Source organism: Apteryx mantelli, chromosome 1, assembly GCF_036417845.1.
Source record: "Apteryx mantelli isolate bAptMan1 chromosome 1, bAptMan1.hap1, whole genome shotgun sequence".
In the NCBI taxonomy this organism is placed as follows: Eukaryota; Metazoa; Chordata; class Aves; order Apterygiformes; family Apterygidae; genus Apteryx; species Apteryx mantelli.
The window spans coordinates 165,718,907-165,739,303 of record NC_089978.1 but is presented as its reverse complement, the minus strand read 5'-3'; the positions used below and the strand labels follow the sequence as shown (position 1 = coordinate 165,739,303).

Genomic DNA, 20,397 nt, shown 5'->3' with positions numbered 1-20,397 from the left:
TCAGCCCAGTCCCTACAGCTTGTCACCTACTGAGGTTAATACATATGAGACTGGAGCTTATCACTTTAACAAGAAGATTAAGTAAACAAAACGAAGAGCAACCCAAGTGAAATAACATATGAAATACTCCTGAAGGAATTTAGGGTTAGGCTCTATTAGCAGTAGGAGAACTTTACTGGGATCTCATGAAGTAGTGGATTTCTGGAGCATGAGCTGTCTGTTGGAGAAATTTCCTTTCCAAGATGAAGACTGACCAGGACAGAGTGCTGGGAAATAGACAATTGTGGGGTTGAGAGAGAGAGGCTAAGATATTCTCCTTGCAGCAAATAACCAATAATCTTAAGTATCACATGCTAAAGAAGACTTGTATCATATATATGTATGCCAAGAACTTGCTACGTTTGACAAGTATTTCTCCTGGACAGAGCATCTTCCTGTCCCACAGCAAGAGCTCACGGGCACATGCAGACCAGTCCCTGTCCATGGTACTCAACCATGTTGAGCTTCTGAGGTTGATTTTGGAGCTTCTGGAGCAGGGAGATTCTGGGACTTTCTGAAAATGATTTTGTAATATCGGATTCAAGTAACTGGGAAGCTCCATAAATTGTTAGCTGGACAATTTGAGGCTTTGGTCAGAAGGATTACTGTAGCACTAAACTGGCTGAGGTTTGATATCATCCTCTAAATCAGAGGAACAAGCAAGACAGACCTTGAGCTCCAGAAGCATAAGAAAAAGCTTAGAAAACAAAACAACTGCCAGGACCAGTCAATATTCATTCACAGTGCTAAGAGAATTTAAATATGAATTTCTAAAAAAAATGGTTATGTTCATCTTCTCAGATCTCCCTCAATACCAGAAGAATGGGAAGTGGCAACATTTGACACCAGTTTTTACATATTGCTCCAGGAAGAAGACAAAGAACTACCAACCAGTACATCTCAAAAAGAGTAGACAATAGAACTAGGAAAGAAAAAAAAAAAAGTAAAGAGAAGGGCTACAAAAATAAAGATAAGCAAGCTCTCCCACAGAGGACAGTTTAAATACACTAGAACTATCCATAACTCACAGTAAGAACACAGTAAGAAAAACAGAGGTTTAAAAAGGCTCAGTAGTTTACTGCAAAAATTCACAGGGGGAGGAAAGAAAATCCACCAAAAGCTATCTCACAGCTGGTACATGAAGACTGTAAGCCACAGACTGCTGGAGGGATTGCAAGAGGAAATTCTGCTGAACACTATCCTTTTAATGTATTTTTCCCATGCCATTTGCTTCTGGTCTCTTTCAGAAGACGGGATAGCAGGCAACAAACTGAGTCTAATTCAATACAATCATTTTTATGTTCTTTTGCATATGTGAATCCTCGATTCCCCATGCAAGGAAAGATTCACATGGCCACTGGCAAAGTGGTGCTGCGTTTTAAGTTTATTCGTTGCCAAAAGCAGGCATTTGGGGATTCCCAAATCCATGGGAATCCAGCTCCCGGACAAACTTCTGTAACAGTCATCTATAACTGATGTTGACTTCTCAGCCAAGAAAGCGACTGCTTACTGCCAGGATATGAAGAATCAACATCATTATTCCATGTTGTCAACACTGCCTCTTAAGCTCACTAGCTTCTGAGTAGAGGACTACAGATCAGACATAGGCTAGTTTATGTTGTACACAGAGAATTGACAAATCATTAAAATTTGTACTAGGGAGTCCTGTAAGACAGCAGAAAGGCCAAGTAAATGAGCCCAACAGCCTCCAAATTCCAGTACACTTATGTGATGTGCCAGGTCCCCTGGGGATCAAATTATATAAGTTTATAGACAGTCCACTTAGATTTTCAGGTCTGCCCCTCAGGCATCTCTGAACAAGGTTACTCTTGGAAAGGACAAAATATAATAATTCTCTTACAGTTCTTGCACATACCAGCCAAAATTACTTATGATGTGACTTGCAGCCTTTTTATTCATTAAAGCACCTTAGGGATACTACCTTTTCAGTGCTGCATTCTAGGGCACCATGTTTGCCAAAGGACTTTTTGGTACCTGTCATTCAGACACAAAGAGATCCTCGTGAATTATGGCACAGAGTAAAACTCAAGCCAAGCTCAGATGTGCTTACAAACCCTTGAAAAGTAATACCAGTGAACAAAGTACTTCAGGCCTGATTTTCCCTCAGGTAGAAACATAAGGTTCTCATTAGCAAGAGAGTGTTGTAATCCAAGTGTCTTGAAATTTGCTGGCTATCAAATAGGCAGCAATTGGTACCAGGCTCTTACCTTACTATGCATGTCTTTCATACTGCTACATTATTTTTTCCAGACTGTCAGCAGCAACCAAATATAGACTAAGGAAGAAAATGCTGTTCTCCATTTGATATAAAGGAAAGAATGGTTTTAAGCCTCTGAAGAGAGCAGCAGCAAAAGAAGCACTTGTTAATGTGAAACCAATTGTGGTTCCTATGAATTCTAATGTCTAAATTAGATATGGCCCACAGGCAAACCCTTGAAGGGCAACAAGGCTGTGTAAACTGTCACCATTACAGATGGTAAGCAAAAACTGTAGGCAAGTCTCAAACTCTCTCACAAGAGCACAAAGCAAAACAGGCACACAAGTGCTCATCCAAAGATGACGATCTTCTATACATTGCATACTTGAAAAAGCAGTTTGAACAGAAGGCAATATTGTACTGAACTATATTTTAAATGAGACTGCTTATTTAATTAACACAATCGCGCTGATGCATCATTGTAATCATAAGTCTTTACCTAGATATGTAGACAAAAAGTGCTAACTTTTAAACAGATGGTCTACCCATATTATATTGAATCACTACAGTTTTATGTTACATGGAGTTTGTTATGAATGTACAAAAGCAACACAAATTTTAACATATGGAAAAAGAACAGAATAGTTTTTGTCATTTAAAATAAATGTTGAGAGGTACTGAGATGAAAGCAAGAGCATCCAGAAGAAAAACCAAGTTTGAATGCAACTTCATCGCTTGTAGGAATTAATCACTCACTGATTCCAATGACTGCAAAATGTCATCATAAATTAATTAATTTTCAAAGAAAACCACACTATGCATCAACTTTAGCTGACAAACATAAATCCCATTAAGCAATTACAGAAAAAACTTCACATCCAAACCTTCCAGAAATAATACAGTAGAAAACATAAGACGACAGCAATATATTCTAGTAATTGGTTAAAAATTAATATAGGTTAATATGTTTTTCTCACCTCCAACTTTCTCAAGAATATAATATTGAATTTTTTTCAATTTTTTTTACCTTTGACAGTTTCCAAGGGCTGCCAAAGCCCACAAGGATCCGTCCTGGCTACATTCAGTGCAAAAACGCAACCCTAAAACAAACAAACAAACAAACAAACTCCCACCATCAGCCAACTGTGTTTATCACTAGGTTAAAAAAAAAACACGTAAAATGAAAGGCAATTCTCTCTGAAGCTCGGCTCTTCCTTATTCCCTATTCCCAAAGCATTTAGAAAAAGCCATATTCATCTTATTAAGATCATGCAGGGGAAACAAAAAATTGTAACTGCAAAAGAAGTAAAGGTCTGCCTCTCCCCCCCCCCCCCCCGAAAAGCAATTTATGTGGTATTATGCAGGGTGGTGGGGAGAAGCGGCTAAGCTTTGGGCTAGAGTTAGGGGGAGAAGTACCTTTTTCCTCACTGTTCTTCTACCTCAAATACCACCCTAGTCTAGGAAATTATTCTTTGTGGGCAAGAATTTTACATACTGCAAAAAAGCATGCATTTGCTGAACCTGGATTTTTAAATGTTTACAGAATAAAGTAGCATCACTGCTGGAGATGCATTTTAAAAATAACTACCTCTGAGAAAAAGATTAAACTGTAATTTTGTTTATTGTTTCATATACTTAATACTCACCCATCACCACACAATTTATACCAACAGTCAGTTTGGGAAAAATACTAAGAAACCTTATTCTATGACCCACTAAAGCATTTGAGAAGACAGACTATTTAATGAAGAATGAGATCAAGCTAACCAGTCAGCACACTAAATGCTAGATACAGGCCTGACATTAAAGGAAGTCAGACTAACAACCTGTCTTGCATAGTACTGCAAGACAAAAACCTCAGACTGATATTGAACTGGAAATTCCCCTTCCATCGATTCACCATGATTATCAAAGTTTCTACAAACTATTGCCATTCAAACCACTTGGAAAAAAAAGGCTAACATTTCATCACAGGGCACACATACCACAACAAGTAGAATGGAAAAACCTCCTAAAATGAATGGCGCCATTTAAGCTAGGCATTATAATTTTCCAGCTACTGAAAATAAGATTTTTTTACAGCAATTTATAGTTTTCTTATTAATCATCATATCATTTTCACAATAGTTTTGAAGTGTTTATTTAGTGTTTATTAATAGTTTTATAGTTTTTTTAATAGCTATTAATAGTTTTGAAGTGTTTGTTTATTTAATAGTTTGAAGTGTTTTATTTATTATTTAGAGGTACAAAACTGAGTTTTCCATCCAGAAACGAACTTCCAGTCAAGGCACTATCAAAGCACAGGCACAGCATACTCACAATAGTCTACTCAGCCACTTTGAAGTAGCATTCCAAGGCAAATCTGTATTAAGTACATTATCACCTTATTATTATGATGTCTCAAAGGTATTAGCAGCCTCAAAGTCCATGCCTAGAATGACTGTGCTTTCACCAGGCAAGGCATTTTATATCATTGTTACAAACTGAGGCTTTGGAGACAGAAATCCAATAAACTTCAAATTCTTGATTACTTTTGCAATAGGTGAATACATACCCTGAAACGAGTAAGAAGTCACTTACTACCTAACATTTCCTCTTATGAGCAAACGCTGCTTTCATCTTAGCCAAACTAAGTAAAGAAAGTTACATCTACCTAGTTTCAGTAAGTGGTAGGAGATAAGGAAATGCTTCCACTACTGAAATCTACTGCAAATAATATGCATATATGCATATGTGATAGTCATCCACTTTGTGGTCTTTAAGTTTTCAATTTTCTCTATAGATTTCCAAACACTTCAGGTTAAAAAGAGTGAAAACTGAATTCCTCAACTGTAACGTTCTCAGAAAGTAAACTATCATCCATCTCCCTGAAACATCTCAGAAATATCCAATAATGCCACTTTAAAACATCATTATTAATCCATGCAGTCTAGTTCACAATGTCTAATGATAGGTAGAGCCAAAAGCTGCTGTGGACTTAGCAGTATCAGCGTGCGTATTTGACACCCATCTCCTATCCAGCAACAGCATCAGCCAAAAAGCAAGGCTAATGAACTGTCTGTGCCATTTCTGACAGCATAGGATCTGAAGCTAGAGGATATGAAATACTACAGAGGCTGGCCAAAATACAACTTTTCCCAGAAATGGATTGTTACAAGCTGGATACCATATCATTAGTATCTAGCAAAAGCATTTAGCGTTCCAGCCAAACCATTGCATGCTTTTGGACCACTAATGTCTCCATGGGAATAGAGAGAACTGCTACTAATTTAAGCCAATAACCTGTCCTATCTCATCACAGGACTTTATTCATGAAAAGGGGTGTGGATTCCTCTTCCTAATCAAAAAAAAGCTTCTAATAAGTATCTATTTATCTTCTGATAGCTATAAGCCAGGAAAAGACCATTCATTTTCCTCCTGTTATTCTGATAAATTTAGGCCTGTGTTTCTGGAGCAATAATAAATGTTAATTAACAAAGTTAAAGCAGTTCAAAAGACCAGAATCTAGTGGAAGTAGTCTGGGGTGAAGACAGAATACTATATGCAGCTGAGCAGGACTGCAAAGATATTAAGACAAGCAGAATCTTAGTGTCTACTGTGGCCAGAACAAAATTTAAATACCATGCATACATCTCCTAATTCAAACCCTCATAATAAGTATCCACTTCTGCCAGCTTTAGGATATATCAACCTACTTGCCTGGACTGCACAGTAAGAATTTTAGCAATGAAAGCAGACACAGCTGGATTAGGTAGCCATCAAATGCTCAGTGGAAGCAAGAAAGGCCGGGGGGGAGAAAAGAAACAACTCCTCTAACAGAACAAGGAGAGGAGGGGAAAAAACAACCCCCCCAACCCCCCTAAATACTATGACAGCTCCTAACTACTCTCCCCCACCCCACTTAACTATAGCACTTACTTATTCATTCAATATCCAGGCACAGTGAAAGATCAGACTCAAAGATGTATCATCTTGCAATAACAGAAACAATTCATTACACTTGCATGCTCCTGGCTTAAATAAATGAAGTCCTGTCTCAACAGACTAGAAATGTATGCACGCATAGTGTAACCCCAAAACACTCACTGTGTGTAGTTCTAGTTCTAACATAGCCAAGTGCAGTGATTCACTTGGCTGGGTTAGAAAATCTATGAAGGAGCAGAATACCCCATACAGCGTCAGGACTCCTAAACTAGCTTCTTCCCAAAGTGTTGGTTATTGTTGCATTTTTTTTCCACATTTGTACTCGAAGTTCATTACTTACAGCAAGCGCCTCCTTTCCGGTGGCCTCACATAAGCTGCCTCTGTAGGAACACCACAGTATTGCAGGTGCACAGAACTGAAAGGAACAGACTGCAATCAGAAAGATATATTCTCTTTGGATTCTCTCCCCCCACCTCCCATCCAAACCGGGAGAAACAGTAAACACGTAGCACGTGTGACAGGATTTCCCACTGACAATGAAATATCACCGAGGTTTTGGGAACAGAACAGTAGGAAGCTCTAAAAATCATACTTCTATTCACAGCTAGGAAAAAGAATCGGGTGAAACTGGTTTCTTGTACAAGAACTGAGATAATAAACATAGGCGTACTCAAGGAAAGTGCTTGTGTAATTCTACAAGAACTTTGAAATATTAATTATTATGTATGAGAACGAATCCCGATACCTACAGATCATTGGGTATTCAATCATATCGTGAAAGAAAAATAGTACTCTCACATCATCACTGAACTGGTTAACACTTAAGCGCATTTCAAATCATTCAGAATCTACCGTCCTGTCTTAACCACAACTAGGATGAAAGAACTTCAATTTTGGTTTTACAAAAATACAATCAACTTCTAGGAATGAGAAAAGATCCAAAACAGTTGGTTTGTCACTATACAGCCAGCTTAACAACACTGTAAAAGTTACAGTATTCCAGCTGCACTTATTTAAGCATCATAAAAAAAGTTTATTGTGAAGGTAAGAACCAAGAAGTGGCATGTTTCTAAGTTCGCTGCATCACCTAGTCGGCTACTGCTCATGCTTAATGTGCAGCATTACGTAGTGACAAACTGTTCCTGTCACTGGACTTGTTGCCATAAATTGAAATATTTTTTCTGAATTTCTGGCATTAACTAAGAACTTTCTGGGCGTGATTTCCATTCACTCAATATCTGACTACCAACTATACATCAAGAGACAAAAATGAGGGTCTTTGTTATCACTGTAGTTTAACTACCTGGTTAGCAATGGGATAAACTTGTTGCTGTCAAACATTTAAGTCAGGACTGAGATTTAAACTTATGTACTGGAATGAGTCTAACAAAGCAACCAAGAGCATGCTCTTTGCTCAAAAGTCCTCAGACTGCCTAAAAACATGCCACAAAAGCCAACTGCTGACATAACTACACAAAAAAAATCCCCTCCCCAATTACGATATCAGGAAGTTGGCTTAAAATCATGCATGACTTCAAAATGATATATATATTTCATATTTTCTCAACTATGGCACAGTGTCACTGTAACAGTCAGAATTTACTACAAGAGTCATGCAGAACTATGCAGGTCTGGCAGTTGTAGCCCTCCTCCACTTTGCTGCACTTCGCTTTTCAAGACTGAGGTAAGTCTTGATTCTAATGAACTAGACATAGAGGAGGATGAGGAGAGATACTATTGCTGCTTGCCAGTAGATTAACCACTTCATTCTTCCGCAGTATTTAGAACCATCTCTTCTCATTAGTTAGGTGAAAGGAAATCCAGGAGACGCACTTCTAGGGGAAAAGAACTAAAGAGAACTAAACTCTTTAAACAAAGCAGCCAGAAAGAGATGGAAAGGCAGAAATACTCTGCTTTCTATGGAAAATCCAGAGAACGGTACTTGGCTACGTCAGCTGAGCACACCACAAAATCACCATGACATTCTACAGCAAAACATGACATGGGATAAAATAGCTATTATGTTTAACTCTGTGTCAGCTGCATAACTTCATACTTTGTTCAATATTAACTTCTTTGCACTAATGCTTTCTGTACTATGTGGAAAATGGTTCAGCTGTTAATGCAGATATGACACAGCTATTTTCAACAAGATAAATAACTGTAACTTGGAATAGATATCATGCATACAGTCCATACTGCTCTTCTAATGGAACATAAGAACAAAAGGACTACACAAAAGCAATGTCATTAACCCATACGTACAAAACACTAGCCTCAGATCATACCGCTTAAATCCTTTTACATCAACAGCCAAAACATAAATTAGCAAAATCACTTTCATAAAATAGAACACTGCTGAAGATATCAATATATTTTTTTTGATGAGTGGATGACTATACACCATGAGCTGCCCAGTAAAACAGTTATTAGGTTTTTTTTCATTAGAAATCTCCCTTTTTGACTCAGCATTAAAGAGAAGATGAGAAAAAAAGTGCAAAAGGAATCTTCTCTTTTCAAATTTCATTTACAGGGCTATTTCTGAGCAACTAGTAATATTTCTTAATGCATGCCTTTATAACCTTTAAAAAAATGGAAGTTTTCTTAACTTGATCAACTGGCTACTAGACCATCCTCTTCAAGAGAAAAGCAGCCCTGGGCTGCACACAAACGCTAAGTCAGACTTCCCCTTATTCAGAAAATCCTGTTTCTAGTTCTTGGGATCTGAAGATAGCCTTAAAATACGAGCTGACAATAGAATATTGTGCTGCCGTCTTCCCAGTCTTCAGAAACATTTACATAAGTAATGTTTAGAGTGCTAAATGCCCCTCCTTCCAATAACAGAAAAATAAATTGAAAAACTATTTTTTCAAAAACTCTGCTTACACCTTTTTGCCACTTTCTAATTCCTAAAGGGCGGAAGTTCTTTTTCCTTATATTTTATCTTACAGAATCAAGAATTTTGGCTCTAATGATCCCTGCTTTTGCTAAAGAATCCATAACATCACAGTGAACCTAAAAGGTATTTGTCTCTACTCTGCCTCAGCAGCCTATCCTACATTATACATCACTTCTCAGTTGCCATCAAGGTCAAGTCCTGACTATAAATAGCCCAAGACTGCCCACTGGTTGTTTTCCAAACTCCTTCATGCTTTGTCCCACTCTGTCCTTTCAGTCTGGCTGAAGTATGCATAAAAACATCCTCAAAACTATTTCTGCTTTGTCTCTTCAAGTCCCTCAAGACTCTACCACAATGTTTATGGAAAATTGTTGCAAGTGAGGCTTTTGAGAGTACTCTACCTTACTGATCATCACTGTCTTCCTGAAGACATACCTGTGTCCATTTATTTCTCACCTTTTACTCTAAGCTCTTTGAAGCACAGAATACCCATTCTCTCTCCCTGCTCTTAAGAAGCAGCAGTCTAATAGAGTTTTGGTAATGACTACAGCATCTAGCGCCTAAAACATAACACGGATACTAGCCACTTTCTCACTCTAAATCAAGGTTTTACTCAGCTAACACTATAATGAAAAGAAGTTTTTAGCAAAGTTCAAAGCAAACTATCATTATACAACTCATTCTTTTCAATTGCTCATCTTCTATTCTCTTGGCTCTTGCAAACTAATGCTTTCAGGAACAAAAAAGAACTATTTTACACTGCTCCTATTACCTGCTTCTGCTTGATAACAGTAGCAATGCTGGGAATCCTAATGGCACGCAAGCAGTCCTCTACCAGGAGTATTTCAAACACCATGTAATTTAATGGTGCTTTGGGTGGCAAACATGGGGAAGTACAGTCAACAGGCTCAAAGTGCCAGCCATTCATTTACACTAGCATTCCCAATGCAATGGAAGCAAAACCAGTACAACACTAGCAAGCCTTTATTTCAAGACATTCACATAGTAAGAGAAAGTCTTCAGAATACAGAGGACTTGAGTTTGAGTGGCAGGATGAGGGGGATGTTACACTAGACCAGAGACAATAAACATTTTCGGTCATTTTAAGCAAAAAGTCCTCATGACAGGGAGGTCTACTTCTCAATAGCTCAACTTTAAATCTGAAAGCTATAGATAACTACTTTACTGCTGATCGTCCCAACAAAATCATCCCATCAAGATGCTTATAACATGAAAGACAATTAAGGATCGAAGGTTTTCTTTTGAACCACAAGTCACAGTCCTCAAGACCTATGCAACAGCGTGTTTATCAAAAACAGCAGTAACAAAATTAAAACTGATAAAGTAGTAAGCAGGCATGAGCAGAGAAAAAAGGGAGGGGAGGGCTATCCACTGACATTTAAATTGGAATTTCAGCAGTTGCAGAAGTTATTTATAAAGAACACTACTAAAACCATTCAAACACATCATAGGATTGAAAGATATTGCACCTTTCAAACTCTTTGGTTTGTACTTTCTTCCTATATTAGAAGAGTATCAAAGTTCCCTCCTGTTGAACTATTATTTATGGGTTATCTTCACAATAAGAGCTGCATTGATAGGAAATTCACGCCAATGTGGCAATGCTGGTGCTAACTCCTACAGGAATCATGACACCACTTCCTCATGTTTGAATATACCCTGTTACACACAGAGAAGCTTTAGATCATGAAAACACTACATCCTGTAATACAATTTTGGGTAGACCTCTACAGCCAGGATGGGTTGAGACAGTGCCAGGGACAGGGCTGGGTGGGGGGAAATGAAGCTTAAGTAATGATTTGCTTTTTTCTCCCCCCCTTTGTTACTTTATACCCTGAATTTTTTTAGTGAATGTTCCAGATTTAACACATTTTGAATCATTATCAACTGGGCTTTTTTGTTTTACACAAAGACTTTTTATTTGGCTTCCTACTAATATGATTATATATGTAAAGAAAGTCGTCCAAGGTCTTAATAATATTATTGTGAAAGAAAAAACAAATAGTAAGTTGTTAAACAAATAAATACAGACTATAATTGCAACAAACATCAACTTTTAATAGAATCAGCTGCCAAGCTTGGCTTCATCAATATTTATAGCTTGACATCTGTATGAACAGTGCTCCTCAGGTATTTATGCACCTAAGAAAGGGACAGGAAGCTCATTTTCAAGAATTTGCTCTCAATTTAACAATATTATTCCAATCTTCTTTAAAGAAATAAGGCAATACACTTAACTTAAATTTTGTTTTTGAATTAAAAAAAGAATTTACTTATAAAAATTATCAGCAATACAATCTTGGTCTTCAACATTGCAAACTCCGATAAAAATGCTCAATTAAAACTACTGAATGCGGAACTACTAAAGAGAAAAGTTTTGGACCTGCTCAAGTATGTGCAAGGTCAGGGCCTCAAATTTCACTCTTTTGGGGTTAGCACAAAGTAATTCTTCAATATTCACAACTAATTCCCTCTAAAAGTGGCATTTAAAAGATAGGCAAACAGTGCTTATTATTTAGCTCAAGATTACGCAACTCTATCTTTTGGCTACTTGAAATACATGATGATTGATTTTCAGTCAGGCTCTCCTACTGTACCTAAAAACACAACCCTTTGAATTTGCTCCTAGTTTCAAATGCTTCTCATTTTTAAATCTTTGCTCTTGATCATCATATATTCAATTCAAAACTGTAGTACTAAAAAAAAAAAAAAAAGTTGATTTTTTTGAGTTAAAGCTTTGTAAAACTAAAATTACTTTTAATTTAGTACATTTACCTAATCAGTCTTCTTCCACACAGTTTAAGCAGGAGAAAGTTAAGCTGATATATAGTACCCATGCATCAGTTACCTAAACTGGTAAAAGTAACATTATCCAGCCTTGGATAAGTACAGAGTTAGAGCTGGTGACAAAACAGACCAATTATGTCATTGTTTCCTTGCCCTGAGGCCACCGCTACTTTATATTGTCAGGAGCAGGAGTGTTCTCCGTTGTTTATTAGCCAATGTTAGAAGCGTTCAATGCAATGAGACTTCTACCTTTTTTCTGAGACACTTCTCCACAACCTACTGTACTGTTTAATCAACAGGAAGTCTTTCTCAATTTCGATCCATTTTCTGCAATACTTGAATTGCCAAGAATAGGGAAAAGAAAGAAAACTGGCCCCTTAAATATGAAAGGGCCAGAGGTGTTAACTACCAACAAAAGAGAAGATTATAGACCAGTTTCAGCTGCTTCTCTGTGTACTCAAGAGTTTTAAAAGGCTGAGCAAAAAAAGTTATGGACTGTCAGTTTATTGGATCATATGTAGAGTAAAAAGCCACTATGTAAATATAAGATAGCAACATTGCCACTTTTCCTTATTCTACTGTAAATTTTGTGATTCTTGCTGTTCTCCATATAATCTCAGGTGCTGGAATTGATTGTAAAAACCTCAGCTTTCTAAAAAAAAAAAAAATTTTTTCAATGGCAAAGTCAGACACAAAAGTTTGAAAAAAAAATGTAGGGATTCAGTGTGTGCATGGTAAGAGCAAGAAGAAAAGCAGGTAATGTTGAGCACTTCTTCGGACTTGAGGCATATCATTATTTGAGGGGATGTGAGCTTAAGCAATAAGCAGACTCAGTATTTTCAAGTAATTTTTTTTGACAACACCTGTCTAAGCTCCAATGCCTATGCGAAATCTATTTTCTCTGATGCACTGCAATGTTTTCCAAATGGCTGAAGTTAACATACCAGCAAGTAAAATATGTACTTTTCAATAAATGAGATATTTTTGATTTTTTTTTCTTCTCCAGGAAGTTTTCTTTCACTTAGTTTCATTTCTTATAAGTTTTACAAAGCTTACTAAAGCAATTACTTCTTTCAAGAAAATATTTTTGACTACCTGATAGAAAACTGTATAAAACATCTCCTTTTCTGAAGTATAAATGAGAAAGCCTAGATATGCAGCAAAAAAAAATATGTATTTTTCCCAAGTCTCATTTAGCAAAGTAAGTGTCAGCAAAAACATAGGTAACATTTCCCCAACTTTTTATTAAGTATAGCAAAGACTCTGAAAACCAACTAAAGCCTGCACATATTCTTCTTTCGGCCACCATGCCAGCCATGGAAAGTGGATGAGCAGGGTCTGAAGTGCCCAAACATTTATCCAAGTGAAAGGCACAGCAATTTCAGAAAAAAATTCAGCTTAAGCTTTAGCATTTTACTTTGATCTGAAGGGCCTAGAAAATACATGCCATATAACATCCAGTATTGTTATTGTAGATAACAGCAACCATTTAAAACCACCACAACAAAAAGAGACTTCATATGAGGGGTAGGGGAGTACTCATAAAAAATTTCAAAAATACGAAATATTCAAGTTTGTTGGCCACATCAGTTAAAAGTAGTCTGCATCTTGATAAATGCTCCCAAACAAGCACACTGGCTTGATTTTCTTTCATTCCTGTTCTCCTCACCAAAAGGAGTCATCTACATTTTTAATAGCAAGAATGCACAGCTGGTACAATGCCATTCAAATCCCTTAAGGTAGAAACTTAGAAAGTCAACAGCCTGAAAACAAAATCCTTCTGAGAACTTGATTACATACGGAAGGATATGAATTTAAATCACCAGGTCTGTAACAGTAAAACTTCCTGTGTGGACAAGCATTCGTGCCACAGTAAGTTCTTTCAGCTTCTCCCTTAGGAGCAGTTTGAATTCAACTTAAAACCCAAACATGAACTTGAGAATAAATACTTTCCCATTACGGAATTAAACTGATAGATTTATAGCAGTGTAACAATATTGATATAATCATAGAAACGTAACTGGGAAAAATTTCAATGCAGAAAAATCCTAGAGAGAGTCAACAAAGAAAGATATTAAAAACCACAGAAGTAGCTGACAACATCCTAAAGTAGGTATTTCATGCAACATCTATTATGGCCTTCTTACTAAAAGTGATTTTCAACTGCTTCAGGTCAAGGATGGATTACGATTCATTTTGGAACGAAGTACATTTTGCTTTCTGTAAGAAGTTGGGCCGAGGGAATGCATTCCCTTTCTCTAAGGGATTAAGAAAAACAAAAACAAAAACAACCCAGCATCTACTTTATCCTAAGTTCATATGAAAGGCACCACTTTTTAAGCTAGTGCTTTCACTTATAATATTAATTTAGGGTATCTTAAGTCATAGTGTGTAAACAGAAAACTGGGACATTTGAAACAGTGTTTCATTGTATTAGTAAATGCATAGGTTATTTAATCTAGAAAATCTGCCTTCTGGAAAAAACATCTAATCACAAAGTTATAGTATGCTATGTAAAAAAGAGCAGATTCTAGAGTGGGCCGTAGTGAGAAAATAAAATGTGCTGTACAGCATTTCAATCATCTCCATAAAAAGCAATCAGACATCTGTAATGATCCAAAAACCTTCCCAGCAGAGAAGTAAGAGGTTTTCCAACACACAGAAGAGTTGGACAACCTGCATCTCTTCAGTCACACACAGTTCATCAGACAACCAAGTTTATAACTAGACTGTGCTGACACAGGGTTGCTGGGTAATTTATACTCTTGGCTGTAGGAAGAAGCAAGACAGGAGGGTCTACTCCTATTAACATTGGTGAATCGCCCCAGGGCCAAAGTATGCTTAATCCGCAGTGGACGGGCAAGTCCCTGGAGAGTTACACCTATCTCCTAGGGGTGGACGCATTTCCTGCAACACACATGGTACAGCCACGAGATTTTTGTAGAGGTCACAGGATCAAGAAAGTTGTTAAGGACTGCCTTAGAGCAACCCAGAAGTTTGTCAATTCTGGTAATGTGCAGATTTAATAAACCAGTCTTAAAACAAGAATGCTGGCATAAGGCTTTGTGAACATTTAGCTTCTTGATTTAAAAGCATACTTTTAATTTAACTTGTGAAACTTTGTGAGAAAGTTTACTTTTTTCCTCAAGAGGAACACCAGCCCCAGTACACAAGATGATCAGAGAAACAGAAAAAAAAGCATTTTTAACTATTAAAACATAGGCTAGAATCTGAAAATCTCTAAACTTAAAGAAGGAAGTTATCAGTATATGTAAGACTTACGTTCTGCTATGACCACTACCAAATTAAACAGTACAAAATAATAGATTTCTCAAGACTTCTAAGACTTCTTCTAAAAACTTTTTCAGGTTGTTTTTCACTGTAGTACTTTTTATAGCACTGTCATGAGCTAAGATGAAATTAGAAAAGTTAAATGTAAATAAAAATATTAATGAATTACTTACATTGCTACTCATCTGGATTATTTACAGGGCTCCCCTCCAACAAGCACCATGATATTATTAAATCACCTGTTTCCTAATTCTCTGTCAAGCTATCTAAAAATTATCAACCTTTTGTTTCACAACTTTACTTCTTATCCTTTCATTCATTAATTAGATTTTTGGCCTCAAATCTTCTCCCTGACAGAGTCAAAATATACCGATTACCAATTTATACTTTACATTTTGACCAGTCTCCCATACCATGCAGCACGAATACTGTCTTACGGTACCTCCCATTTCTCCTGTCAAACAGTATATTTGTCCACAGTCCCAAAAGTTAAACTGGTTAAAAGAGCTACTTTCAGTTTTCATTCTACCCTTTAAAATAGATACTTAAAAAAAAAAAAAAAAAAAAATCAAAACATTGAAAGTTTCAGATGAAGCACCAATTTTTTTTCCACATTTTTCATGGAGGAACCGTTATGTTTTCTCTAATCCACACACATTAAATCGGGAAATACATGCAAGATATCTGATTTCAGAACTACTAAAGCTGGCAAGGCCCAGAAACGCAATCTGTACTGACTAGCTAAAACTGGAAAAGGTCATCTCCATAGCTCACTACATGGTAAACACAGAGCATATCCAAACTCCAACCACAACCCTTACGCTGATGAAAACTTAAAAACCTCAGAACATTCCCCTACAACATGCAAACCACAATAAGTGCAAAAACACCCTTCCCTTCTTACAGCTATAAAAAGGCAAGGGAAAATTTATTTAATATACTCATTGCCTACTGCTCCACAGGAAAAAAAATACACAAGATGTTTGCAGCAAAGCATATTTACTTTCCTGAAGAACAAATAAGAAAAAATGCTTTCATTGTTTTTGTGCGGTGCAAAGGAGAGATGAACAGTAAAGTGGAGAAACGTAAAGAAGTATAAGAGAGAGCTTTTCTATCCGCTGAAAACAACAGGGAACAGGAGTCAGAATATCCTGATTACTATTACACTAGTCAACTTGCAAGCTGAAATACCAACTGGCAACTCCTTGTCTGACAGTGACAGCTGGTCAAGTACCAAAAGTGCCCCTACTTCTATTAGCAGATGGTAGTAAAAAGGTTAGTTTGGATTCAGAACAAATTAATAACAATTCTTCATTCCCTATTCCACATACTATGTGCTGAAAGAGCAACCTTAGCATATGTATTTTATCTGAAAAGAGAGAAAGACAATAAACATTAAGGAAGACTATCTGCAAGAATCTGGAAGTCTTATTCTATTGTAACCTCATTTTTTGTTGGTTAAACCATTAGAAATGTATGTTCTTAGTGGTTAATTCCACATATCCGTGGTAAGTCCTTCTATTATAACTTAAGACCAACATCTTGCTATTTTTCCCCAAGATAATAAAACACTTCACAAGTGTTATTTCTGAAAGCACAACAAAAATTATTACAAGCAATTCCAAAGATAATTCAGGCACACACATTATAAGCACTGAGGAGAGCATAGAAAACTTTCATGTTAAAAGAAAACCACTGATATACATTTGGTGATATCAGATCCATCCCTTAACTATGCATTAAATATGGTTAACTTATCTTATGAAGACAAACAACACCAATTCTTCACAATAACAGATATACTGATCCAGAAATTACTTGTAGAAAAAGGTTAAGCAGGAAAATAAAATAATACAGAATTGTGGATGTACTGCAGAATTTGTGAATCTAATAGCACTAGAGAGCAATTACTGAGGAAAGTCATGGCAAAGAAGGCAGAGTATGAGTCTTAATCATTATTACTATTATTGCACAAACCAGACAGTATCTATGTATAAAAAGACATTGTGTGTGTGTGGGGGGAAGATAATAGCAATAAGTGACTAGGACAAGAACCTTTGCATTCTGCAGAAAATGCAGAATAAAGTAACTGAACAACTACACACACTAACTATTAATAAATTCATTCAAGTCAATAACTAAGCTTTTTTTTTTTTTTTTTAAGAATTTGAAGAGGACTTGTATTTTAGGCTTATTTTATGATCTCCAGTTATTACAGCTTAATTGTAAATCCAAACTCTTCTATGAGCAGAAACACTAATTTTGCTGGGGGGGGGGGGGGGAATCAACCCCCAAAATAACAAAAACCATTTAAACATATTTTCAAATGACTTATTGTATGGCAGTCCTCTAATTCATCCCATCATTTTGGATGCAACTATCTCCATACATGATGTTACTATACATTGATGATATGCTGATACATGATGATACTATACGTTACTTCCGCATAACAAATCTATTTCCACTTTTCTACTTCCTATGAAAGGAAGCAAATCAAAGGTAAAATATAATATCCCAGAACCATTTATCATTCTCTCCTGAAGCTCTCTACTCTTCAAGTCATTCTCCAACACCAGTGAGCTATATACTATATCAAGTTTTAATGATCAAATACGCATCACCAAGCAAAGCTGTGACACACGTTCTACCTCAACGATTTCATGAGAATGCACAATCACACAAAACTCAGGTAGACAATACTTTTTTGATTCACACCTTCAAGACTTATTTTTCAAAATATTTGAGATAGCAAAACCTCATTTATAAATGAAAGCTTAGATTTCTAGACCAATTTACAGCTATATAAAAACTGCAGTAACGCACCAATACACATGGCTGCTTAATCAGGACACACAGACTGTATTATAACTAATGTTGCAGTTGTTTCCAGTCTTTCCACTTTATGGGACTGAAGTTACTCTCTTTACTAAGCATCTCAATAATAACATTATGAAGAAACAGAAACCATGGCTGAGTTAACAAAAAAAGCATGCACATCAGAATTTTACTGATTATCACAGACAACTGTGAGCTAATTTTGTATATGTTTATATAGTTTTACATAAAACTGTATATTCACAAACAGAACTTTTATGCACAATACATCTGGGCAAGGTGAAAATAAGAATTATAATGCTAATCTCACCTAGCTTCTATGAAATAAGATCTGCTTGTACCTTGTTGCCCCCAGAACTTTACAACAAGAAAGCCAACACATATTTGCTATTTCAAGGGGGTTCCACTCCTCTTTCCCCAACCTCAACCTTTTGCAGAGCTACTTCTTTACTGCAGGATTGACTAGTTTTACCTGCAATTGAGTTACCAAACACAAGTGAAAAGCCACCCTTACAAACAACTCTTCACGGTAAATCTACATTGCAGTCACTACACTAACTGCAGATCGTGCAGAAAAACTTGATCCTCTTTTTTTAAATTCAGGATCTCAGGTAATGAAGCAGATCAGAGCGTTTACTCAGCTTCTCAACAGCGAGCACACTCCCCAAGAAATCTGTCTCACCACAGCCACCATCGTAAGAGATGACAGAATTGTGGAGCAATTGCACTGTAGACATACTAACTGCAAAGTTGGTTGAATCTGTATGCCTATTTAACAATTCTGAGAATTAAAGCTGTTTCCTGTACAACACATACAAAAACCTAAAATCCAATCTACCTGAACAGCAATATTGCTAGGAACTAATAAGTAAACCAGGTCTTTCAAATGTGGAGCTATACAAACCACAAAGTTCTACCTACTACTTTTCAGTAAAATCAAGATTCACAGTTTTTGTAGGGGATAAAAAACTGAGTCACTGAAACCTAACAAGTCATGTCATATAATAATTATGGATATATTAAAAAATAAATTAGTTAATTCCAAAAGTACACGGCAAGCTCTATCCAGAGATACAGAAACGAATGTCCTTAGTAAAAACCTTCAATGTTAAACTCGGAAGAATGAAGTAGCACGTACATTATTAAGCACGTCTATTTTAGGTAGGAAAACACTTTGTTGAAACCTGGTTTTATTAAAAAAAAAAAAAGTCCTATTTAGATTCTGCTACATGCAGTATCATAAAGAAAACTTGGGCGTGCAAGATGCCATGCTACAACCAGTGTTATCCAAAGCTGCTGAAGCGGCTCGAAACAAACATTCGCTTATTTTTCTACAAACGGCTCGGGAAATTTTTTTTTTTTTTTTTTTTTTGCGCGCGCCTGGGACACACCTCTAAGCACGGTCACTCCTCCCACCCACATACACACATTTTAACTAGCATCATGTTCAACACATTCAGTGTGGTTTGTAGTGGTATCGACATAACCTCAGGACTGTCCCCACACTACACAAAATCACTTTTTTCGCCAACCACAGAAAGGCTCCTCGGGATCCTTCCGCCGTTTTACATTTTGCTCGCTCTGGCGGGCGGCTCTTGGCCGCAGGGAGGCCGGGCTCTGCAGCGGGAGGCCACCGGGGCACCGAGGGCGCAGCGCTGCGCGCCGCGGCGCGAGGCAGCGGCCTCGGGGCCGCCCGCGCGTCCCGCCGGGGAAACCGGAGGGGGCGGCGGGGCGCGCAGTCGCGGCGGGGAGGGGGCGGCGCGAGCCCGGCTCTGCCCCGGGACAGGCGCGCCGGGGCGGGGGAGCAGCCCCGACGCCGTTGGGGCAGCGCCCTTGAGCCGCCGCCGAGCCGGGCCCCTCCCGGCAGCCCTGCCCCGCCCCCCCGGCGGCACCGCAGCTCGGCGGGGGGGGGGAGGAGGGGGCGCGCGGACCGCGCCAACGGCCCCTCTCAGGCGGCGGGAGGGGCCCTGAGGCAGCGCTGAGGGAGGCCCGGAGCCCGCCGGCCGGCCCGCCCGCCCCTCCGGTACCCGGGGGGCCTGTCCCGCACTCACCGCTGAGGCGCCGCCGCGGTGCGCTGAGCCCCCTTCTTCTCAGTGCCGGGGGCGGCTCCGCCCGCCTGCCCGCCGGGGAAACGTGAACGCAGAAAACAAACGCGAACAAGATGCGATAACTGTCCCCCCCCCCCTTCAAAAAAAAAAAAAAACTTTCCTCGCAGCCGTCTCCCTCCCCCGAGGAGCACGAACCCAAACACACCGAGACACTCCCCCGCGCCGCCCCTTGCGCCGCCTATTGGACGGCGCCGCACCGACCCCCGCACTGATTGGGCACATCCCCTGCTCGTCTTCTCCCTCCTCTCCCCTTTCCGCCCTTGCACGCTGCC

The 20,397-nt window shown here is 38.2% G+C and overlaps 1 protein-coding gene across 11 annotated transcripts in view; it reads right to left on the bottom strand.

Moving 5' to 3' along the window:
• TNRC6B (trinucleotide repeat containing adaptor 6B) overlaps window positions 1-20,179 on the bottom strand; it is a 139,331-nt gene extending 119,152 nt beyond the window's left edge. For 8 of the 11 annotated variants that reach the window (XM_067310180.1, XM_067310208.1, XM_067310259.1 and 5 more), the window contains exons 1-3: window positions 20,069-20,179; window positions 6,522-6,596; window positions 3,285-3,357 (exon numbers count right to left, since the gene is read on the bottom strand). The gene's annotated coding sequence lies outside the window, so the exon portion shown is untranslated. The remainder of the gene's footprint in view (window positions 1-3,284; window positions 3,358-6,521; window positions 6,597-20,068) is intronic. The other 3 variants (XM_067310183.1, XM_067310217.1, XM_067310244.1) reach the window with 2 other exon arrangements.
• Between the last annotated feature and the right edge of the window lie 218 nt (window positions 20,180-20,397).